This window comes from Scyliorhinus torazame, chromosome 16 (assembly GCF_047496885.1).
Source record: "Scyliorhinus torazame isolate Kashiwa2021f chromosome 16, sScyTor2.1, whole genome shotgun sequence".
Lineage (NCBI taxonomy): Eukaryota > Metazoa > Chordata > Chondrichthyes > Carcharhiniformes > Scyliorhinidae > Scyliorhinus > Scyliorhinus torazame.
In genome coordinates this window covers 87,693,729-87,716,500 of record NC_092722.1, presented here as the reverse complement: position 1 = coordinate 87,716,500, position 22,772 = coordinate 87,693,729, and positions in this window count along the sequence as shown.

Genomic DNA, 22,772 nt, shown 5'->3' with positions numbered 1-22,772 from the left:
CTCATGACCTCACTACTCTCAACCTCCTGTATACTGGAGCTACAATTCAGGTTCCCAATCCCCTGCTGAACTAATTTAAACCCTCCCGAAGAGCATTAGCAAATTTCCTCCCCTGGATATTAGTTCCCCTCTGGTCCAGGTGTAGACGATCCCATTTGTAGAGGTCCCACCTACGCCAGAATGAGCCCCAATTATCCAGGAATCTGAAACCCTACCTCCTGCACCATCCCTGTAGCCACGTGTTCAACTGCTCTCTATCCCTATTCCTCGTCTCGCTGGCACGGGTAACAACCCAGAGATAAAAACTCTGTCCTAGATCTAAGTTTCCACCCGAGCTCCCTGAATTCCTGCCTTACATCCCTACCCCCTTTCCTACCTATGTCGTTGCTACCTATGTGGACCACGACTTGGGGCTGCTCCCCCTCCCCCTTAAGGATCCCGAAAACACGATCCGAGATATCGCGGACCCTGGCACCTGGGAGGGAACACACCAACCGAGTCTCTCTCGTTCCCACAGAATCTCCTATCTATCCCCCTAACTATGGAGTCTCCAATGACTAATGCTCTAATCCTCCCCCCCCTTCCCTTCTGAGCAACAGGGACAGACTCTGTGCCAGAGACCTGTACCCCATGGATTACCCCTGGTAAGTCACCCCCCCCCCCCCTCCCCCCAACAGTATCCAAAGCGGTATACTTGTTACTAAGGGGAACGACCACAGGGGTTCCCTGTACTGACTGCTTCTCCCAGCCCCTCTCACCGTCACCCATCTATCTTTATTCTTCGGAGTAACTACATCCCTGAAGCTCCTATCTATGACCACCTCTGCCTCCCGAATGATCCGAAGTTCATCCACTCCAGCTCCAGTTCCCTAACACGGTTTCTGAGGAGCTGGAGATGGGTGCACTTCCCACAGGTGAAATCAGCAGGGACACAGGCGGTGTCCCTCACCTCAAACATTCTGCAGGAGGAACATTTTACTGCCTTCCCTGCCATCCCCTCTAGATAGAACAAGAAAAAGAAAGGAAGAGCTTACCTGATATTCGCTCAATCCCTTAGGTTAGAGGAGGTGGAAGGGTGGGGGACACTACAAGTGTAGCGTCTCGGGTTTAGCAACTGCCCAACTTATATACAGGTACTAACAAATCTACCCAGAAATCCCCACGGCCGACTTCCTGCAGCTGTAAAGATACGTTTTTAAAGTTACACTTCCCTTCCCGACATGCCCCTGGACACTGCTCCCGCCGAAAATCTGAGCAAATCTGATGGTGTGCTGCACTGTTGGAGGGTCAGCCCTGATGGAGTGCAGCACTGTTGGAGGGTCAGCACTGACCAAGTGCCGCACTGTCGAAGATTCATGCTGCCCCCCAGTTGGAGACTGCATCCTCGAATCACATCTGAGAGGCGTTGATCAGGGAGGCTGTGTTCGTGTCATGGATGAGTGTGCCTACAACAAGGTGACGAGCACTGCCACATTGACCACAGGAACCGAGGGAAATTCAGGTCTCAGTGTCAGGAAGTTCTTTTTCATAGCAAAACCGTTTACAACAATAAAATAATCCAATGCATCCACTCAATTTAAACGTGGAGAGCATTATCTCATTTTGTTTTTCTTTATTGTTTAATGGGACCTCAGTGTGGCTGACTGACCCATCATTTCTTCCCATTCTTAATTGCCCTTGAACTGAGCGGCTTCCAAAGCCATTTCCAGGAGAATATCCAGGTTTGGGCTGACAAGTGGCAAGTAACGTATCAATATTAATATATTTAATCATCATCGATAGACTCAATGGTGCAGAATTGAGAACAAATTAATATTAATATATTTAATAATCACTGATACACACTGGAGCAAAATTAAAACAAATCAATACATTCAATAATCATCATTCAATTATTAAATACATTACTATTGATTTATTCTCTATTCTGCTTTGACATTGACATAGAATTTACAGTGCAGAAGGAGGCCATATGGCCATATGGTAAGCTGGAAAAGAGCACGTTACTTAAGCTCACACCTCCACCCCATCCCAGTAACCCTACCTAACCGTTTTGGACACGAAGGGCAAATTAGCATGTCCAATCCACCTAACCTGCACATCTTTGGACTGGGAGGAAACCGGAGCACCCGGAGGAAACCCACGCAGACGCGGGGAGAACGTTCAGACTTCGCACAGACAGTGACCCAAGCCGGAAATTGAACCTGGGACCCTGGAGCTGTGAAGCACCTGTGCTAACCACTGTGCTACCGTGCCGCTCCATTGAGTATTGGTGTTTGTTAAATGTATTAATATTGATTTGTCTCTATTTGCTCCATTGAGTATCGGTGATTATTAAATATATTAATATTGATTTGTTCCCTATTCTGCTCCATTGAGCCTATCGGTGATTATTAAATATATTAATATTGATTTGTTCTCTGTTCTGCTCCATTGAGTATCAGTGATTATTAAATATATTAATATTGATTTGTTCCCTATTCTGCTCCATTGAGCCTATCGGCGATTATTAAATATATTAATTTTGATTTGTTCTCTATTCAGCTCCATTGAGTATCAGTGATTATTAAATATATTAATATTAAGACTGCGGAACGGGTGGGTAGGTCAGATGTTTCACTCGGGGCTAGATGCCAAAAATCGAGGGGTGGCGATCTTGGTGGGAAAGAAGGTGTTATTCGAGGCGTCGAGCATTGTGGCAGATAATGGCGGTAGGGACATAATGGTAAGTGGTAAGTTGCAGGGAGAGAGGGTGGTACTGGTCAATGTGTATGCTCCGAACTGGGACGATGCGGGTTTTATGCGGCGTATGTTGGGTCGGATCCCAGACTTGGAAGTGGGGGGCCTGATAATGGGGGGAGACTTTAACACGGTGTTGGATCCTCCACTGGATCGCTCCAGGTCTAGGATGGGTAGGAAGCCGGCGGCGGCTAGAGTGTTGAGGGGATTTATGGACCAAATGGGAGGGGTGGACCCTTGGAGATTTGCAAGGGCGGGGGCTAGGGAATTTTCATTCTTCTCACATGTCCATAAGGCTTATTCTCGAATCGACTTTTTCATTTTGAGTAGGGCGCTGATAGCGAGAGTAGAGGATACCGAGTATTCGGCAATAGCCATTTCGGACCACGCCCCGCATTGGGTGGACTTGGAGATGGGGGAGGAGAGGGACCAGCACCCGCTGTGGCGCTTGGAGGTGGGGCTGTTGGCGGACGAGGAGGTGAGCGAGCGGGTCCGAGGAAGTATAGAGAGGTACTTGGAGACCAACGACAACGGGGAGGTCCGAGTGGGGATGGTATGGGAGGCACTGAAGGCGGTGGTGAGGGGAGAGCTGATCTCCATCAGGGCCCACAAGGAGCGGAGGGAGCGGGGGGAGAGGGAGAGGCTGGTGGGGGAGATGGTGAGGGTAGACAGGAGGTATGCGGAAGAACCTGAGGAAGGATTGTTGAGGAAGAGGCGCAGCCTCCAGGCCGAATTCAACCTGGTGACCACCAGGAAGGCGGAGGTGCAGTGGAGGAAGGCCCAGGGGGCGGTCTACGAGTATGGGGAAAAGGCAAGCCGGATGCTGGCGCATCAGCTTCGGAAGCGGGACGCAGCTAGGGAGATCGGGGGAGTTAAGGACAGGGGAGGGAGCGTGGTGCGGAGTGGGGTTGGCATCAATGGGGTGTTCAGGGACTTCTACGAGGAATTGTACCGATCCGAGCCCCCACGGGAGGAGGGAGGGATGGGCCGTTTCCTGGACCAATTGAGGTTTCCAAAGGTGGAAGACGGACTGGTGGCGGGACTGGGGGCCCCGATTGGGCTGGAGGAGCTGATCAAAGGGATAGGAAGCATGCAGGCAGGGAAGGCACCGGGGCCGGACGGTTTCCCGGTCGAGTTCTATAAAAAATATATGGACCTGTTGGGCCCGCTGTTAGGACCTTCAATGAGGCAAGGGAGGGGGGGCTTTACCCCCGACGATGTCCCGGGCACTGATCTCCTTGATCCTGAAGCGGGACAAGGATCCCCTGCAATGTGGGTCTTACAGACCGATTTCCTTGCTAAATGTAGATGCCAAGGTGCTGGCGAAGGTCTTAGCCACGAAGATTGAGGATTGTGTGCCGCAGATCATCCATGAAGACCAGACGGGGTTTGTGAAGGGGAGACAGTTGAACGCGAATGTGCAGAGGCTTTTGAACGTTATCATGATGCCGGGGAGGGAGGGGGAGGCGGAGATAGTGGTGGCGATGGACGCTGAGAAAGCCTTTGATAGGGTAGAGTGGGGGTACCTGTGGGAGGTGCTGAAGAGGTTCGGGTTTGGGGAGGGGTTTGTCAGGTGGGTTAGGCTGTTGTATGAGGTCCCGATGGCGAGTGTGGCCACAAATAGGAGGAGGTCCGAGGACTTTCGGTTGCACCGAGGGACGAGACAGGGGTGTCCCCTGGCCCCCTTGCTCTTCGCACTGGCGATTGAACCCCTGGCTATGGCACTGAGAGAGTCGAGGAACTGGAGGGGGTTGGTGCGGGGTGGGGAGGAGCATAGGGTGTTGCTTTATGCGGACGACCTGCTGCTGTATGTGGCGGACCCGGTGGGAGGAATGCCAGAGGTAATGAGGATCCTTAGGGAATTCGGGGACTTTTCGGGGTACAAGCTCACTATGGGGAAGAGCGAGCTGTTCGTAGTTCAGCGAGGGGACCAGGAGAGGGGGATTGGCGAGCTCCCACTAAAAAGGGCGGAGAGGGGCTTCAGATATTTGAGGGTCCAGGTGGACAGGAGCTGGGGGGCCCTGCATAGGCTTAACTTTACAAGGCTGGTGGAGCAAATGGAGGAGGAGTTCAAGAGGTGGGACGCCTTGCCGCTGTCCCTGGCGGGTAGGGTGCAGTCAATCAAAATGACGGTGCTCCCAAGGTTTTTGTTCCTGTTCCAGTGCCTCCCTGTGTTTATCCCGAAGGCTTTTTTCAGGCGGGTTAACAGGAGTATAATGGGGTTTGTGTGGGCGCGAGGGACTCCGAGGGTGAGAAGGGAGCGGAGTCGAGATAGGGGGGGGGGCTGGCACTGCCCAATCTCTGTGGGTACTACTGGGCCGCCAATGCGACAATGGTGCGCAAGTGGGTGATGGAGGGGGAGGGGGCTGCATGGAAGAGGCTGGGGACGGCGTCCTGTGTGGGTACGAGTCTGGGGGCGCTGGCAACGGTGCCGCTGCCCCTCCCTCCAAGGAGGTATACCACGAGCCCGGTGGTGGTGGCGGCCCTCAAAATCTGGGGGCAGTGGAGGCGGCATAGGGGGGTAGTTAGGGCCTCGGCGTGGACCCCATTATGGGGGAACCACCGGTTCGCCCCAGGAAGAACAGGTGGAGGGTTTTCGGGGTCGCACAGGGCAGGGATACGAAAGTTGCGGGACCTGTTTGTGGACGGGAAGTTCGCGAGCTTGGGTGAGCTGGAGGAGAAATACGGGCTCCCCCCCGGGGAACACCTTCAGGTACTTACAGGTAAGGCGTTTGCCAGACGGCAGGTGGTGGAATTCCCACGGCTACTGCCACACACAGTACAGGACAGGGTGCTCTCGGGGGGGGGGGGAAGATCTCAGAAACTTACCAGGTAATGCAGGAGGAGGAGGAGGCCTCGGTGGTGGAGTTGAAAGGTAAGTGGGAGAAGTTGGGAGAGGAGATCGAAGAGGGGACGTGGGCAGATGCCCTCGGGAGGGTGAACTCTTCCTCTTCATGCGCGAGGCTCAGCCTCATACAGTTTAAGGTGCTGCACAGGGCACACATGACCGGGACAAGGATGAGCAGGTTCTTTGGGGGTGAGGACAGGTGTGTTAGGTGCTCAGGGAGCCCAGCAAATCACACCCATATGTTCTGGGCATGCCCAGCGCTGGAGGAATTTTGGAAGGGCGTAGCGAGGACGGTGTCGAGGGTGGTAGGATCCAGGGTCAAACTGGGCTGGGGGCTCGCAATATTTGGGGTGGCAGAGGAGCCGGGAATGCAGGAGGTGAAAGAGGTCGGAATTCTGGCCTTTGCGTCCCTGGTAGCCCGGTGAAGGATTCTCCTTCAGTGGAAAGATACGAGGCCCCCAAGTGTGGAATCCTGGACCAGCGATATGGCAGGGTTCATTAAATTGGAGAGGGTGAAATCCGCCTTGAGAAGGTCGGTACAAGGGTTCTTTAGGCGGTGGCAACCGTTCTTAGACTTTCTGGTAGAACAATAGACATTGGTCAATGGCAGCAGCAGCTCGGGGGGTGGGGGGCTTACTTTATTTTTGTTCAGGTTATTTACACTGGAGGGTCTGAGGGGGGTATACACCTGTTGTCTTAAGTCGGGGTGTTAATGTTAATTTATTATTTAGATACAGGGGGGGAGGGGTTTGGGGGGTTGCATTTTTAGATTGTGTTTTGTACTTAACCCTGTTGGGTTCTTTTTTCTTTCTCATTTTGTTTTTGATAATTTATGAAAACCTTTAATAAAAATTATTTTTTAAAAAATATTAATATTGATTTGTTCTCTATTCAATGGAGCAGAATAGGGAACAAATCAATATTAATCTATTTAATAATCACCAATACTCAATGGAGCAGAATAGAGAACAAATCAATATTAATATATTTAATAATCACCGATACTCAATGGAGCAGAATAGAGAACAAATCTATATTAATATATTTAATAATCACCGATACTCAATGGAGCAGAATAGAGAACAAATCTATATTAATATATTTAATAATCACCAATACTCAATGGAGCAGAATAGAGAACAAATCAATATTAATATATTTAATAATCACCGATACTCAATGGAGCAGAATAGAGAACAAATCAATATTAATATATTTAATAAACACCGATATTCAATGGAGCAGAATAGAGAACAAATCAATATTAATATATTTAATAATCACCAATACTCAATGGAGCAGAAAAGAGAACAAATCAATATTAATATATTTAATAATCACTGATACTCAATGGAGCAGAATAGAGAACAAATCAATATTAATATATTTAATAATCACTAATACTCAATGGAGCAGAATAGGGAACAAATCAATATTAATATATTTAATAATCACCGATACTCAATGGAGCAGAATAGGGAACAAATCAATATTAATATATTTAATAAACACCGATACTCAATGGAGCAGAATAGAGAACAAATCAATATTACTATATTTAATAAACACCGATACTCAATGGAGCAGAATAGAGAACAAATCAATATTAATATATTTTATAAACACCGATACTCAATGGAGCAGAATAGGGAACAAATCAATATTAATATATTTAATAAACACCGATACTCAATGGAGCAGAATAGAGAACAAATCAATATTAATATATTTAATAAACACCGATACACAATGGAGCAGAATAGAGAACAAATCAATATTAATATATTTAATAATCACTGATACTCAATGGAGCAGAATAGGGAACAAATCAATATTAATATATTTAATAAACACCGATACTCAATGGAGCAGAATAGGGCACAAATCAATATTAATATATTTAATAAACACCGATACTCAATGGAGCAGAATAGGGAACAAATCTATATTAATATATTTAATAAACACCGATACTCAATGGAGCAGAATAGGGAACAAATCTATATTGATATATTTAATAATCACCGATACTCAATGGAGCAGAATAGGGAACAAATCAATATTAATATATTTAATAAACACCGATACTCAATGGAGCAGAATAGGGAACAAATCAATATTAATATATTTAATAATCACCGATAATGGAACAGAAGAGAACAAATCAATAATAATATATTTAATAAATATATTAATATTGATTTGTTCCCTATTCTGCTCCATTGAGTATCAGTGATTATTAAATATATTAATATTGATTTGTTCTCTATTCTGCTCCATTGAGTATCGGTGATTATTAACTATATTAATATTGATTTGTTCCCTATTCTGCTCCATTGAGTATCAGTGATTATTAAATATATTAATATTGATTTGTTCCCTATTCTGCTCCATTGAGTATCGGTGTTTATTAACTATATTAATATTGATTTGTTCTCCATTCTGCTCCATTGAGTATCGGTGTTTATTAAATATATTAATATTGATTTGTTCCCTATTCTGCTCCATTGAGTATCGGTGTTTATTAAATATATTAATATAGATTTGTTCTCTATTCTGCTCCATTGAGTATCGGTGATTATTAAATATATTAATATTGATTTGTTCCCTATTCTGCTCCATTGAGTATCGGTGTTTATTAAATATATTAATATTGATTTGTTCTCTATTCTGCTCCATTGAGTATCAGTGATTATTAAATATATTAATATTGATTTGTTCCCTATTCTGCTCCATTGAGTATCGGTGTTTATTAAATATATTAATATTGATTTGTTCCCTATTTTGCTCCATTGAGTATCGGTGTTTATTAAATATATTAAATTTATTTATTCTCTATTCTGCTCCATTGAGTATCGGTGTTTATTAAATATATTAATATTGATTTGTTCCCTCTTCTGCTCCATTGAGTATCGGTGATTATTAAATATATTAATATTGATTTATTCTCAATTCTGCTTATGAGAAATGAGCATTTTATGTTGTTTGCACATGAATAACACTGGCTCACAAATAATAGTGCTTGATGGGAAATAGGATGTCAAGTGGTGTTTTGTGTAAACTGCAGTGCCAAAGCTTTGTAACTGTGTCTGTGACTGACCTCGGGATGAACAGAACTTGCAATAGCAAGATGCAGGTGGGGATAGGTTCCTCATTCTAAAACATAACAAGTTCCAAATAAGGAATAACTGATAAGGAAACTGCCAGCAAGGCAGAAGGCGGGGTGTGTTTAGAGATTGTATATATGGACTAATGCTGTGTCTGCTCAGTGTGCCTGCTAATGTTGACAGGCGGCACCCGTTCTTGCAAGATCGACTGAATAAAATACTTCTTCAGAATTTGGCTAAGTGTAAATTATTATCAAGTGAGCGGTATTTCTCACAATTGGGGTCTCGCCCGGGATAGCCTTTATTGATCGAGGGGGCGGCTCAAGAGGAACCGAGAAGACGCGTCCCGTTATTTAAATGGTCTCGTACTTCATCTTGAGTAATCCTCCACGGTCAACTGAACACGTTCCTAGGGTAGTCATTCTGAAGAAGTAAATAACGGAATATAGTGGCAGGCACGCCGTGAAAGTGAAAGTCAGGCAACTCTGTGCACGGAGCAAGGTAAGAAAAACGACTTTTAAGTATTACCTTGTTGACTTGAGTTTGTATCTAGACATCCGTATAAGTGTATGGGCGGATTGATGATATAAGTACTTTCAGGATTGTGATTGTTTTGACGGACCGGTCATAACTAGACACTTTACTTAGAAATAAGTGAAAGTTGAGTACATTACAATGGGAAGTAAAAACTCGAAACAAGGAGACGGCCCCGCTAAAAAAATCCCTAAGGATATCCCACCAGAAAGTCCATTGGGTCGGATGTTAGTTAATTGGGATTTTGAGAGTTGTACAAAAAATAAGGACAGGAAAACAATGATAAAATTTTATTGTTTCATATGGATAAAAGAAGCAATCCGTAAACCCTCAGTCTTTTGGCCGAAATACGGTTCAGACGAAGATTGGGTGTGCCAAATTTTGAATATATATGTCAATGATAAAAGACCCTGTTCTGATAAAGAAGTAAGTTACGCGAGTTGTTGGCTTCCCAGCAGGAACGCCTCCAGAATATATCCATTAATTCCACAGGGCGAAGACGTTCCCACCGCCCCTCTTAGACAATGGGACGTCCTAGATAATTTGCCACTCCCTTATAAGAACAAGTCAAACGACGATGACTCGTCAAATGACCAACAAATGAATAAAGGCAAATCAGAGAAAGTCCCTGAAAAAGGAGAGAATAAAATGCAATTAAGATCCGCGAAAGGGCAGGGAGAGGAAACAGAAATAACAAAAATGAACCCCCTTCGGGAAGTCCCTATTGGGGAGAGGGATGTAGGATTTGTAAATCCTTTAAATTCAGGAGAAGTCAGAGCATTCAAAAAAGAGATGAAGACGTTAATGGAAGACCCCTTAGGACTGGCAGAACAATTCGATCAGTTCTTAGATCCTAATATATACACATGGACCGAATTAATGTCCATTATGAGTATCCTATTCATGGGGGAAGAAAGAGGTATGATTAGAAGAGCAGGCATGCGGCGGTGGGAGAATAATCACCCGCCAGGGGAACACAGAGCAACAGCAGAAGAAAAGTGCCCCAATCAGGATCCAGACTGGGACCATCAGTCACAGGGCCATAGAGATCGAATGAGAGATCTGAGAGATATTATCATTGAGGGCATAAGGGAAGCGGTGCCCAAGGTACATAATCTAAATAAAGCCTTCAAAATTAGACAGGAAGGGACGGAAACCCCCTCAGCGTTCTTAGAGTGACTTCGGGAATCAGTAAGGAAGTATTTTGGACTAGACCCCAACGACCCAATAGGACAGGGACTACTGAAGGTCCACTTTGTGACCAAATCCTGGCCTGACATACATAGAAAGTTACAGAAAATAGAGGATTGGAATGAGAAATCTCTAGATGAATTACTAAGAGAAGCACAGAAGGTATTTGTAAGACGGGAGGATGTGAAGGAAAAACAGAAAACGAAAATGATGGTTGCAACTGTAAATGAGGTAGTGAGCAAACAGGGACAAGCGAGTATAGGAGAACCAAGAAGAGGGTATCAGGATGTAGGATTCAGAGGAAGAGGAAGAGGACGTGGAAGAGGGAGTCAGGGGAGACGAGGGGGATACAACAATAATCAACAGGCAGTTTTAACTGCGGGAGAATTGGTTACTTCAAACGGGACTGCCCGGACAGGGAACAGGAAGACAGAGCTGCCTATTACATGAATTACACCAATACCAAATAGGGAAGTCAGGGGTTCCCCCTCTCGGGGATTCACTGAGAACCCTTGCTAAACATAGAGGTGGGTCCCCATAGAGAAGATACCGTGTTCCTAGTGGACACCGGAGCGGCAAGGTCATCTTTGAATTTCAAACCAAAGGGGACGGAGGTATCGGACAAAAAGTTAAATGTTTCGGGAATAAAAGGAGAGAGTTTCGAGGTCCCCATATTTGAACCCATAATCCTCCGATTACAAAATGAGGAAATCAGGGAACGACTCAGGGAATTGCCAGTAGCATTGTGGATAGCACAATTGCTTCACAGCTCCAGGGTCCCAGGTTCGATTCCGGCTTGGGTCACTGTCTGTGCAGAGTCTGCACATCCTCCCAGTGTCTGCGTGGGTTTTCTCCGGGTGCTCCGGTTTCCTCCCACAGTCCAAAGTTGTGCAGGTTAGGTGGATTGGCCGTGATAAATTGCCCTTAGTGTCCAAAATTGCCCTTAGTGTTGGGTGGGGCTATGGGGATTGGGTGGAGGTGTTGACCTTGGGTGGGGTGCTCTTTCCTAGAGCCGGTGCAGACTCGATGGGCCGGATGGCTTCCTTCTGCACTGTAAATTCTATGATATACCCGGTCTGAGCTACAACCTATTGGGAAGAGACTTGATTATCAAATTAGGACTGGAGATTGGGGTAGAACAAGAACAATTAGTTATCACTATGGCCACTTTAATGGAAGACCAAGAGAAAGAGATAAATCCAGAACTCTGGGCAACGTCTGAAAACAGGTGGACTTAAAATAACTCCTGTTGAAATAACTTTGAGACAGAAAGTCTCGGTGTGTGTAAGACAATATCCAATTTCAGTGGAAGGTAGGAAAGGATTAGAACCCGTGATAGAAAGATTGATATCAACCGGACTAATCGAACCCTGTATGTCTCCATATAACACCCCGATCTTGCCCGTAAAGAAGTCAGATGGGACTTACCGATTAGTGCAGGATTTGAGGGCCATAAATAGAATAGTTCAGGTGCGACATCCGGTCGTCCCTAACCCATACACCATTTTAAGTAAAGTACCCAATGAACACAAGTTCTTCAGCGTCATTGATCTTAAAGACACATTTTGGGCATGTCCCTTAGCTCCAAATAGTAGGGATCTATTCGCCTTTGAATGGGAAGACCCGAAAACAGGCGTAAACAACAATACAGATGGACGGTCCTCCCGCAAGGGTATACTGAATCTCCCAACTTATTCGGGCAAGCATTAGAGAAGGTTCTGGAACAATTCCGGGTGACAAAAGGAAGTTCCCTACTCCAATATGTAGATGACTTATTGGTCTCTGGAGCAAACCAAGGAGAGGTAGAACGAACCACGAACAAATTGTTAAATTTTCTGGGAGAACAGGGATTGCGGGTATCAAGGAATAAGCTCCAATATGTAGAAAAGGAAGTAAAATATCTAGGGCACCTGATAAGTGAGGGAAAAAGAAGGATTAGTCCCGAGCGAATAGCAAGCATTCTGGCAATAAAAACCCCAAAAACGAAAAGAGAACTCCGAAAATCCTGGGACTGATCAGCTACTGCAGACTCTGGATAGACATGTACGCTCAGAAAACAAAGGGACTGTATCTAAAGTAAATAGAGGAAGAGCCAAACATCCTCAAATGGACAGACGAGGAGGTTAAACAGATGGAAGATCTGAAAAAGGCACTCATGACGGCTCCCGTCTTGGCCTTACCCTCCTTAGAGAAACCGTTCCACCTATTTGCCACCGCAGATAAAGGAACGGCGTTAGGAGTCCTGACACAAAAGTTAGGGGATAAAAGGCAGCCAATTGCCTTCTTGTCCAAGATATTAGACCCAGTGTCCCGGGGGTGGCCAGAATTGTTCATGCAATAGCGGCCACGGCCATATTGGTTGAAGAAAGTAGAAAACTGACGTTTGGGGGTCCTTGGTGGTTAGCACCCCGCACCATTCTGCACCATACTTAATCAAAGGGCAGGAAGATGGTTAACGGACTCTAGAATCCTCAAATATGAGGCTGTATTAATGGAAAGAGACGATTTGTGCCTCACAATGGAGTCTTCCCTTAACCCAGCCACCTTCCTGTGGAAAAGGACCGAGAACAATGAACAAACAGAGGTGCAACATGAATGTGCAGAAATCATAGAATACCAAACTAGGGTTAGACCTGATCTCAGAGACATCCCGCTGCACTCCGGTAAACGTATATTTATAGACGGGTCGTCCCGGGTCATTCAAGGGAAAAAGCATAATGGTTATGCAGTAGTAGATGGCAGCGAAAATAGCATAATAGAGGCCGACAGACTACCTAACTCTTGGTCGGCTCAGACCTGTGAATTATATGCATTAAGCCGGGCCTTGAAAGAACTAGAGGGCAATGATGGGAGCGTCTATACGGATTCAAAATATGCATTTGGAGTAGTACATACATTTGGGAAGATATGGCAGGAACGAGGGTTGATAAACAGTAGAGGAAAAGAACTAGTCCATGAGGAATTGGTAAAGCAAGTCCGAACAAACTTAATGCTCCCCGGGGAAATAGCAGTGGTACATGTGAAGGGACACCAACGAGGAGACTCGTTGGAAATAAGGGGTAATAAATTAGCAGATGAGATGGCAAAAGGAGCGGCCCTGAACCCATAACCATGTGTATTATGACCCCAGTCATAAATACTCCCCAGGAGATACCATACTTCACGGAAAAAGAGAAAGAAGAATTAAAACAGTGGGGTGTGGAGGAGGATTCAACGGGAAGATGGCGGATGCCGGATGGCCGGGAAATGCTGAACAAACCAATAATGAGAGAAATAATGACTAATTTACACTCAGAAAGTCATTGGGGAATTCAGGCTGTGTGTGACATAATCCTAAGGAAATATGGGTGCAAGGGCATGTACACTGTAGCCAAACAAGTATGCGAGGGATGCATGTCCTGTATCAGAATCAATAAGGGAGCCCTTAGAAAACAGACAATGGGTGGGAGGGAACCAAGCCTGAGACCCTTCCAAAGCACACAAGTAGATTTCACTGAACTACCACCCGTGGGAAGGCTGAAATACGTGTAAGTCCTGGTAGACCACCTTACGGGTTGGGTAGAAGCTTACCCTACAACCACCGCCACCGCAGGCGGAGTCTCTAAAATCATTCTGGAGTAAGTAATTCCCCGATACGGGTTGGTAGAAAATATAGACTCGGGCAGGGGAAGTCACTTTACCTCTAAGGTCTTACAAGAAACCATGAGCAGTTTGGAGATAAATTGGGACTTCCACACTCCTTGGCACCCCGCTCATCAGGAAAGGTGGAAAGGATGAATCAAACCCTTAAAAATCATTTGTCAAAAATAATACTAGAAACTAGGCTCCCCTGGACAAAATGCTTACCGATAGCCCTTCTAAGAATCCGAACGGCTCCAAGAAAAGATTTGGGGTTGTCCCCATACAAAATGCTGTTCGGATTGCCATACCATGGAACAATGGGAGAATGGCCCATTGCAGAATGTAAAGATATCTATGTAAAGAAATATATACTGGCACCGTGTTCCTCATTATCATTCCTCAGGAGACAAGGACGGCTAGCGCAGACACCTCCCCTTGAATTCGCAGTCCACAAATTTAAACCAGGAGATTGGGTACTGGTGAAATCGTGGAAGGAAACCAAGCTTCAACCCACTTGGGATGGACCGTTCCTGGTTTTGTTAACCACAGAGACTGCCATACAAACCGCAGAAAAAGGTTGGACTCATTACAGCAGAACGAAGGGACCCGTGAAATCACCACCTGAACAGGAACAATGGCATGTGGAGGCCACTGAGGAACCATTAAAGATAAGGTTGAAAAGACACTGAATCCTGAACTATTCATTAATACGACGAAACTACAGCAAAAATGGAATATACAATGTATAATAATACTAATAATTTGGAAGGAAGGAAACGGTCGTCTGGTTACATTGACAATCCCAGAAAGTCGGTACCCTCAGGTAATACGGACTGATCTATGCACCCTCATAGACTGCGAGTCAGCGGGGAATGGAAAGGAGTTTAGGGTGGAGTCTCTTGATTATTACCGAGGGGGGGGTGATTACCGAGGGGGGTGGGGGTTGTCTGAAAAGGTCGTGCCAGTCGCCCAATCGCAGAGAGGCACCACCGGTCATATCCATTCACCAGATTAGTGGAAATTCCCCCTCAACGTGCAAGGCTGGAACTTGTAACCCCGTATACATCACCGTAAAACACACGGCCTGGACCGAGACAGGCAATAAGCATTGTTCACTAAGAAATGAGTTATTCGGGGTAAAAATGAAAAATAGCGGGACTAAATGCTGCTTCCGTATCTCAATAGACCAGGGGGCAGCTCACACTAATGGAACTAGGAACGACAAGAAGGAGGAAGGACAGGGAGTCAAAATAATTGAAGTAAAAGGTTTAGAGCAAGCCTTTGAGATAGAAACCGGCTATGAGGAACAGAATGCGTGGATTGAGTGGGTGGGGTATTCGGCCCAGACGCTGAAGAAAGACAATTGTTATGCTTGCGCATCAGGTAGACCACAGGCCCATCTGGAGCCCTTTCCAATGGGATGGACAGACAATAGAGGGAGCATGGAATGCATGATGGCCTTGTACCAAGATGAGAACGCCTGGGGCAACAAGACCTGCACTGCCCTATCTCTGATGGTTCCTCCTGTTAAGCAGAAACAATCAGCAAACCCTCCCTCCTTCTTGGTTACCGTGACGCATCATAAATCGTGTATAAGTCGTTCTGATACGGGACTAAGTAAAGACATGGGAGAACTCAAGACGTGTCTTGAGACGAAGAACGTGACCACCCAGGGCAATTACTCATCACTAAAAATACCACGTGCAGATACATGGTGGTATTGCGGAGGAAAAATCCTAAGACCCACTCTACCCCCCCAATGGAAAGGGACATGCACATTAGTTCAGCTAGCCATACCGTTCAGTATAGCCTATGAAAGACAAGAGGAGAGGGGGAGTGTAACAGGGAATGATCTAAACGAAGCATACCCACCTCATTTGATGACAGAATTTACCTGGACTCCATTAGCATCCCCAGAGGAGTACCAGACGAGTTCAAAGCCCAAAATCAGATCACAGCTGGGTTCGAGTCCCTCTTCTGGTGGGTTACGATCAATAAAAATGTAGATTGGATAAACTATATACACTATAATCAACAAAGGTTCATAAATTATACCAGAGACGCCGTAAAGGGCATAGCAGAACAACTGGACGCAACCAGTAGAATGGCCTGGGAGAATAGATTGGCTCTGGATATGATTTTGGCAGAAAAAGGTGGTGTATGCGTAATGCTCAAGGGACAGTGTTGCACGTTTATCCCCAACAACACGGCACCCGACGGATCGATTACCCGTGCGCTACAAGGATTAACCACTCATAGAATCATAGAATCATAGAAGTTTACTGCATGGAAACAGGCCCTTCGGCCCAACCAGTCCATGCCGCCCAGTTTTTACCATTAAGCTAGTCCCAGTTGCCCGCACTTGGCCCATAACCCTCTATACCCATCTTACCCATGTAACTATCTAAATGTTTTTTAAAAGACACAATTGTACCCGCCTCTACTACTACCTCTGGCAGCCCATTCCAGACACTCACTACCCTCTGAGTGAAGAAATTGCCCCTCTGGGCCCTTCTGAATCTCTCCCCTCTCACCTTAAACCTATGCCCTCTAGTTTTAGACTCCCCTACCTTTGGGAAAAGATGTTGACTATCTACCTTATCTATGCCCCTCATTATTTTATAGACCTCTATAAGATCACCCCTAAGCCTCCTACGCTCCAAGGAAAAAAGTCCCAGTCTATCCAGCCTCTCCTTATAACTCAAACCATCAAGTCCCGGCAACATCCTAGTAAATCTTTTCTGCACTCTTTCCAGTTTAATAATATCCTTTCTATAATAGGGTGACCAGAACTGCACACAGTATTCCAAGTGTGGCCATACCAATGTCTTGTACAACTTCAACAAGACGTCCCAACTCCTGTATTCAATGTTCTGACCAATGAAACCAAGCATGCCGAATGCCTTCTTCACCACCCTGTCCACCTGCGACTCCACCTTCAAGGAGCTATGAACCTGTACTCCTAGATCTCTTTGTTCTATAACTCTCCCCAATGCCATACCATTAACTGAGTAGGTCCTGGCCTGATTCGATCTGCCAAAATGCATCACCTCACATTTATCTAAATTAAACTCCATCTGCCATTCGTCGGCCCACTGGCCTAATTGATCAAGATCCCGTTGCAATCCTAGATAACCTTCTTCACTATCCACTGTGCCACCAATCTTGGTGTCATCTGCAAACTTACTAACCATGCCTCCTAAATTCTCATCCAAATCATTAATATAAATCACAAATAACAGTGGACCCAGCACCGATCCCTGAGGCACACCACTGGTCACAGGCCTCCAGTTTGAAAAACAACCCTCTACAACCACCCTCTGTCTTCTGTCGTCCAGCCAATTTTGAATCCAATTGGCAACCTCACCCTGGATCCCGTGAGCTTTAACCTTCTGCAACAACCTACCATGCGGTACCTTGTCAAAGGCTTTGCTAAAGTCCATGTAGACAACGTCTACTGCACTGCCCTCATCTACCTTCTTGGTCACCCCCTCAAAAAACTCAATCAAATTTGTGAGACATGATTTTCCACGCACAAAGCCATGCTGACTGCCCCGAATCAGTCCTTGCCTCTCTAAATGCTTGTAGATCCTGTCTCTCAGAATACCTTCCAGCAACTTACCTACTACAGACGTTCAGCTCACCGGTCTGTAGTTCCCAGGCTTTTCCCTGCTGCCCTTCTTAAACAAGGGCACAACATTCGCCACTCTCCAATCTTCAGGCACCTCACCTGTGGCTGCCGATGATTCAAATATCTCTGTTAGGGGATCCGCAATTTCCTCCCTAGCCTCCCACAACATCCTGGGATACATTTCATCAGGTCCCGGGGATTTATCTACCTTGATGCGCTTTAAGACTTCCAGCACCCCCTCCTCTGTAATATGCACTCTGGCTGAGGAAATGGCAGACAACTCTGGGGTAGACACATCCTTGACTGGGTGGCTTGAATCAATGTTTGGGAAATGGAAAGGGTTAATTGTACCCATCCTCACCTCCATTATCGTAGTCACAGGAGCATTGGCGGAAATAGGCTGTTGCATCATCCCGTGCGTAAGAGGCTTGGTGCAGCAGCTAATCGAAACAGCCTTGACCAAGCAGATGCCATTACCCCTGGGTAATGGAGGCCAGGAAACAATTTGCCTACTAGAAGGAGGGAAGACTGAAGGGGAGGACGACCCCATAGAAAGAGAGGTTAAGAGGATGTTGGACAATTTTGGGGTAGGCTAGAAGGGGCGACAGAGTGTGAAAAAGCAACAAGAGTAAAAAGAAAAAAAAGGGGGAATTATGAGAAATGAGCATTTTATGTTGTTTTCACATGAATAACTCTGGCTCACAAATAATAGTGCTTGATGGGAAATAGGATGTCAAGTGGAGTTTTGTGTAAACTGCAGTGCCAAAGTTTTGTAACTGTGTACGTGACTGACCTTCGGGATGAACATAACTTGCAATAACAAGATGCAGGTGGGGATAGGTTCCTCATTCTAAAACATAACGGGTGCGATTCTCCACTCGCACGCCGGTTGGGAGAATCGCCTGGGCCTCCAAAATTTCCGGGGACGCCGGTCCGACGCCCTCCCGCGATTCTCCCAAGCGGCGGGAACGGCCCGGCCGAGTTTCTCGGGCCGCAGGCCGGAGAATCGGCGGAGACACCCAAAATGGCGATTCTCCGGCACCCCTGCTATTCTGAGGCCCGGATGGGCCGAGCGGCCAGGCCAAAACAGCGGGTTCCCCCCGGCGCCGTCCACACCTGGTCGCTGCAGTCGTGGGCGGTGCGTGAACGCTGGGGGGGGGGCGGCCTGTGGGGGGGCGAGGGGGGATCCTGCACCGGGCTTCACCTGGAATGTGGGGTGGCCCGCGATCGGTGCCCACCGATCCTTCCTTCCTCCCGCGAAGGAAGGACCTCCTTCCTTCCGCGGCCCCGCAAGATCCGTCCCCCATCTTCGTGCGGGGCGGATTTAGACAGGACGACAACCACGCATGCGCGGATGACGCCCGTTATACGGCGCCGGCCACGTCATCTATGCGGCGCCGCTTTTACGCGGGCGACAAGGCCTGGCCCGTGTAGATGACGCGGCCCCGATCCTGGCCCATTGTCAGGGCCTGAATCGGTCGGGACCGGAGCCGTTCTGCGCCGTCGTGAACCTCGACGGCGTTCACGATAGCGCGGCCACTTTGGCGTGGGAGTGGAGAATACCGCCCAACAAGTTCCAAATAAGGAATAACTGATAAGGAAACTGCCAGCAAGGCAGAGGGCGGGGTGTGTTTAGAGATTGTATATATGGACTAATGCTGTGTCTGCTCGGTGTGCCTGCTAATGTTGACAGGTGGCACCCGTTCTTGCAAGATCGACTGAATAAAATACTTCTTCAGAATTTGGCTAAGTGTAAATTATTATCAAGTGAGCGGCGTTTCTCACATGCTCCATTGAGTATCGGTGTTTATTAAATATATTAATATTGATTTGTTCCCTATTCTGCTCCATTGAGTATCGGTGATTATTAAATATATTATTATTGATTTGTTCTCCATTCTGCTCCATTGAGTATCGGTGATTATTAAATATATTAATATTGATTTGTTCCCTATTCTGCTCCATTGAGTATCAGTGATTATTAAATATATTAATATTGATTTGTTCCCTATTCTGCTCCATTGAGTATCAGTGATTATTAAATATATTAATATTGATTTGTTCTCTATTCTGCTCCATTGAGTATCGGTGATTATTAAATATATTATTATTGATTTGTTCTCCATTCTGCTCCATTGAGTATCGGTGATTATTGAATATATTAATATAGATTTGTTCCCTATTCTGCTCCATTGAGTATCCATGATTATTAAATATTTTAATATAGATTTGTTCCCTATTCTGCTCCATTGAGTATCCATGATTATTAAATATATTAATATTGATTTGTTCTGTATTCTGATCCATTCGGCCTCCCACACGTAAAGGTGTGTGCGCGCGCGTCTCTCCTCCCCCCCCCCCCCTTCAAACGGTGACCTCCCAACGATGATGTCCGGCAGTCGCTGGCAACGGAGGTCACTTCCGGTTACCGCCTGTTCCTTCTCAAAATGGCCGCTGCCGCCTGCCGGAAGTGCTGATTCTCACCTCCAGCGGCTGGTCATTCGAGCGCGCCTCGGTGAGGCTGCTAGTTGCCGGGGCTTCATAGCGGGCCTAGTCGAAGAACGAGTCCCCAAATCAACAACTTTGCCCGCCAAATCAACAACTTTGCCTATCATTGTCTATAGGTTAACCCAGAAAATAGATTATTAACAAAATTCAATTCAAATCTTATCTGGAATCAGAGAAAATCTAAAATTAGATGTTAATAATCAAAGCCATCAAATTTTAATAATTAGAAATATTCCCTCTAATCTGTCTAAATAGCAAATTGTTTCAATAATTCATCAATATATCTAATTATTAATCTTCATTATATGTTCAAATATTGAATTTCAATCTATCATTGATATATCTAATTATCAATCTATTTATCTGTCTTTATATGTTAAATAATCTCAATCCATCATATATATCTAATGCTCAATAATTCTAATTATATCTTTAAATATTAAAGATTCCCAATAATCCATCATTAATGTATCTAATCGATCAGTGTAATTATGTCTCAAATAATTCCTAATTCAGCATTAATATACCTAATCAACTAATCTTCACCATCAAAATGCTAAATCTTAATAATCTGTCTTTAATACAGCTATCAATTGATATTCATTATCTTCATATTTTAGCAATATAAATCAACCTTTAATATATCTAATAATCCTAATTATTTAAATATTAAAGAAGCTGTCATCTATCATTAATATAACTAATTACCAATAATCTATCCCTGTTTAAATATTAAATAATCTCGATAATCCATTAATATGTCTAATTATCAATAATCCCAATTGGCTCTGACTAAATATTAAATAATTTCAGTAATCCATCATTAATATATCTAGTTATCTATAATCTTCATCTGTTGAAATATTAAATCTCAATAGTCTATTCATATGTCTAATTATCAATTAATCCCATTTTTCTGTTTAAATTTTTAATTTGAAAAATCCATCATATCTAAATGTGAATTAATCCTGATTATCTGTTTAAATATTAATCTCAATTATCCATCACTAATACATCTAATTATCAATAAATATTAATCTATGACTAACCTGTTGAACATTTAATAAATCCATAATTAATGCAGCTAAGTATTAAATAATCTTAATGAAAAATCATTAATCTGTTTAGATATTTAATAATCCTATCAATAATATATCTAATAATTAATCTTAATTACTAATTGTTTATATATTAAATATATTAATATATCTAATTGGCTATTAATCCCGTCTCTAATCTTCAAATATTAAATAATCTGATAATATATCTAATTATCAATTAATCTTTATCAGTAATAAATATTTAATACAATCACCAATTTGTCATTAATGTATCTAATTATTGATGAATATTAGTAATCTTTTAAAATATTAATCCCCCTAATCTACAACATCTTTATCTCATGACTAATTGTAATATCTAACCTATCTCAATATTAAATAATCATATATTAATATTAATTTATTTTACTAATCCATGATTTATCTGTCTCAATATTGAATATCAATAATCCATTGTTAACCCCCGGGGAATATCTTTAGGTATATGCAGGTGAGGGCGTTCACGAGACAACAGGTGAGGGAATTTCCGCGGCTCCCGACACAAGGGATCCAGGATAGAGTGCTTTCGGGGGTGTGGGTCGGGTAGGGCAAAGTGTCCGAAATAGATGCGAGAAGAGGGGGAGGAGCTGGTAGAAGAACTGATGGGAAAATGGGAAGACGAGCTCGGGGAGGAGATTGAGGAGGGTAAATTCCTCTTCCTCGTGTGCCAGGCTTAGCCTGGTCCAATTTAAGGTGCTACATAGAGCACACATAACGGGAGCGAGGTTGAGCAGGTTCTTCGGAGTGGAGGACAAGTGCGGGGAAAGCCCGGCGAACCACACACATATGTTTTGGTCGTGTCCGTCACTGGAAGGGTATTGGAGGGGAGTGGCGGGAGTGATCTCGAAGGTGGAGAAGGTCCGGGTCAAGCCAAGCTGGGGGTTAGCTATATTTGGGGTAGCGGATGAGCCGGGAGTGCAGGAGGCGAAAGAGGCCGATATTGTGGCCTTTGCGTCCCTAGTAGCCCGGCGTAGGATTTTACTCATGTGGAAGGAAGCGAAACCCCCCGGCGTGGAGGCCTGGATAAACGATATGGCGGGGTTCATAAAACTGGAGCGGATGAAGTTTGCGCTGAGAGGATCGGCTCGGGTTCACCAGGCGGTGGCAACCGTTCCTCGACCATCCAGCGGAACGTTAGGGGGAAAATAGATAGCCAGCAGCAGCAGCCCAGAGGAGGGGGGTGGGGGGGTGTAAATTGTTTGTGTTCTAGATGGGGTGAGGGGCGAAGGGGAAAGCACTATTTCGTGTTATTTTGTTAGTTCACTATTTTATTTAAACAATGTTATCTATCAGTTATCATGTTACCGTTTTTGTTGATTTGTAAGGGGGAAAAATTGTGTTTGAAAACTTGAATAAAATATATTAAAAAAATAAAATTATCCATTGTTAATATAGCTAATTATTATTCCATCTTAATACACCATCAATATATCTAAACAGTAAATCTAAATATTCTGAGATTGAGATTACTTCAGATAAAATCTTCAATCTTA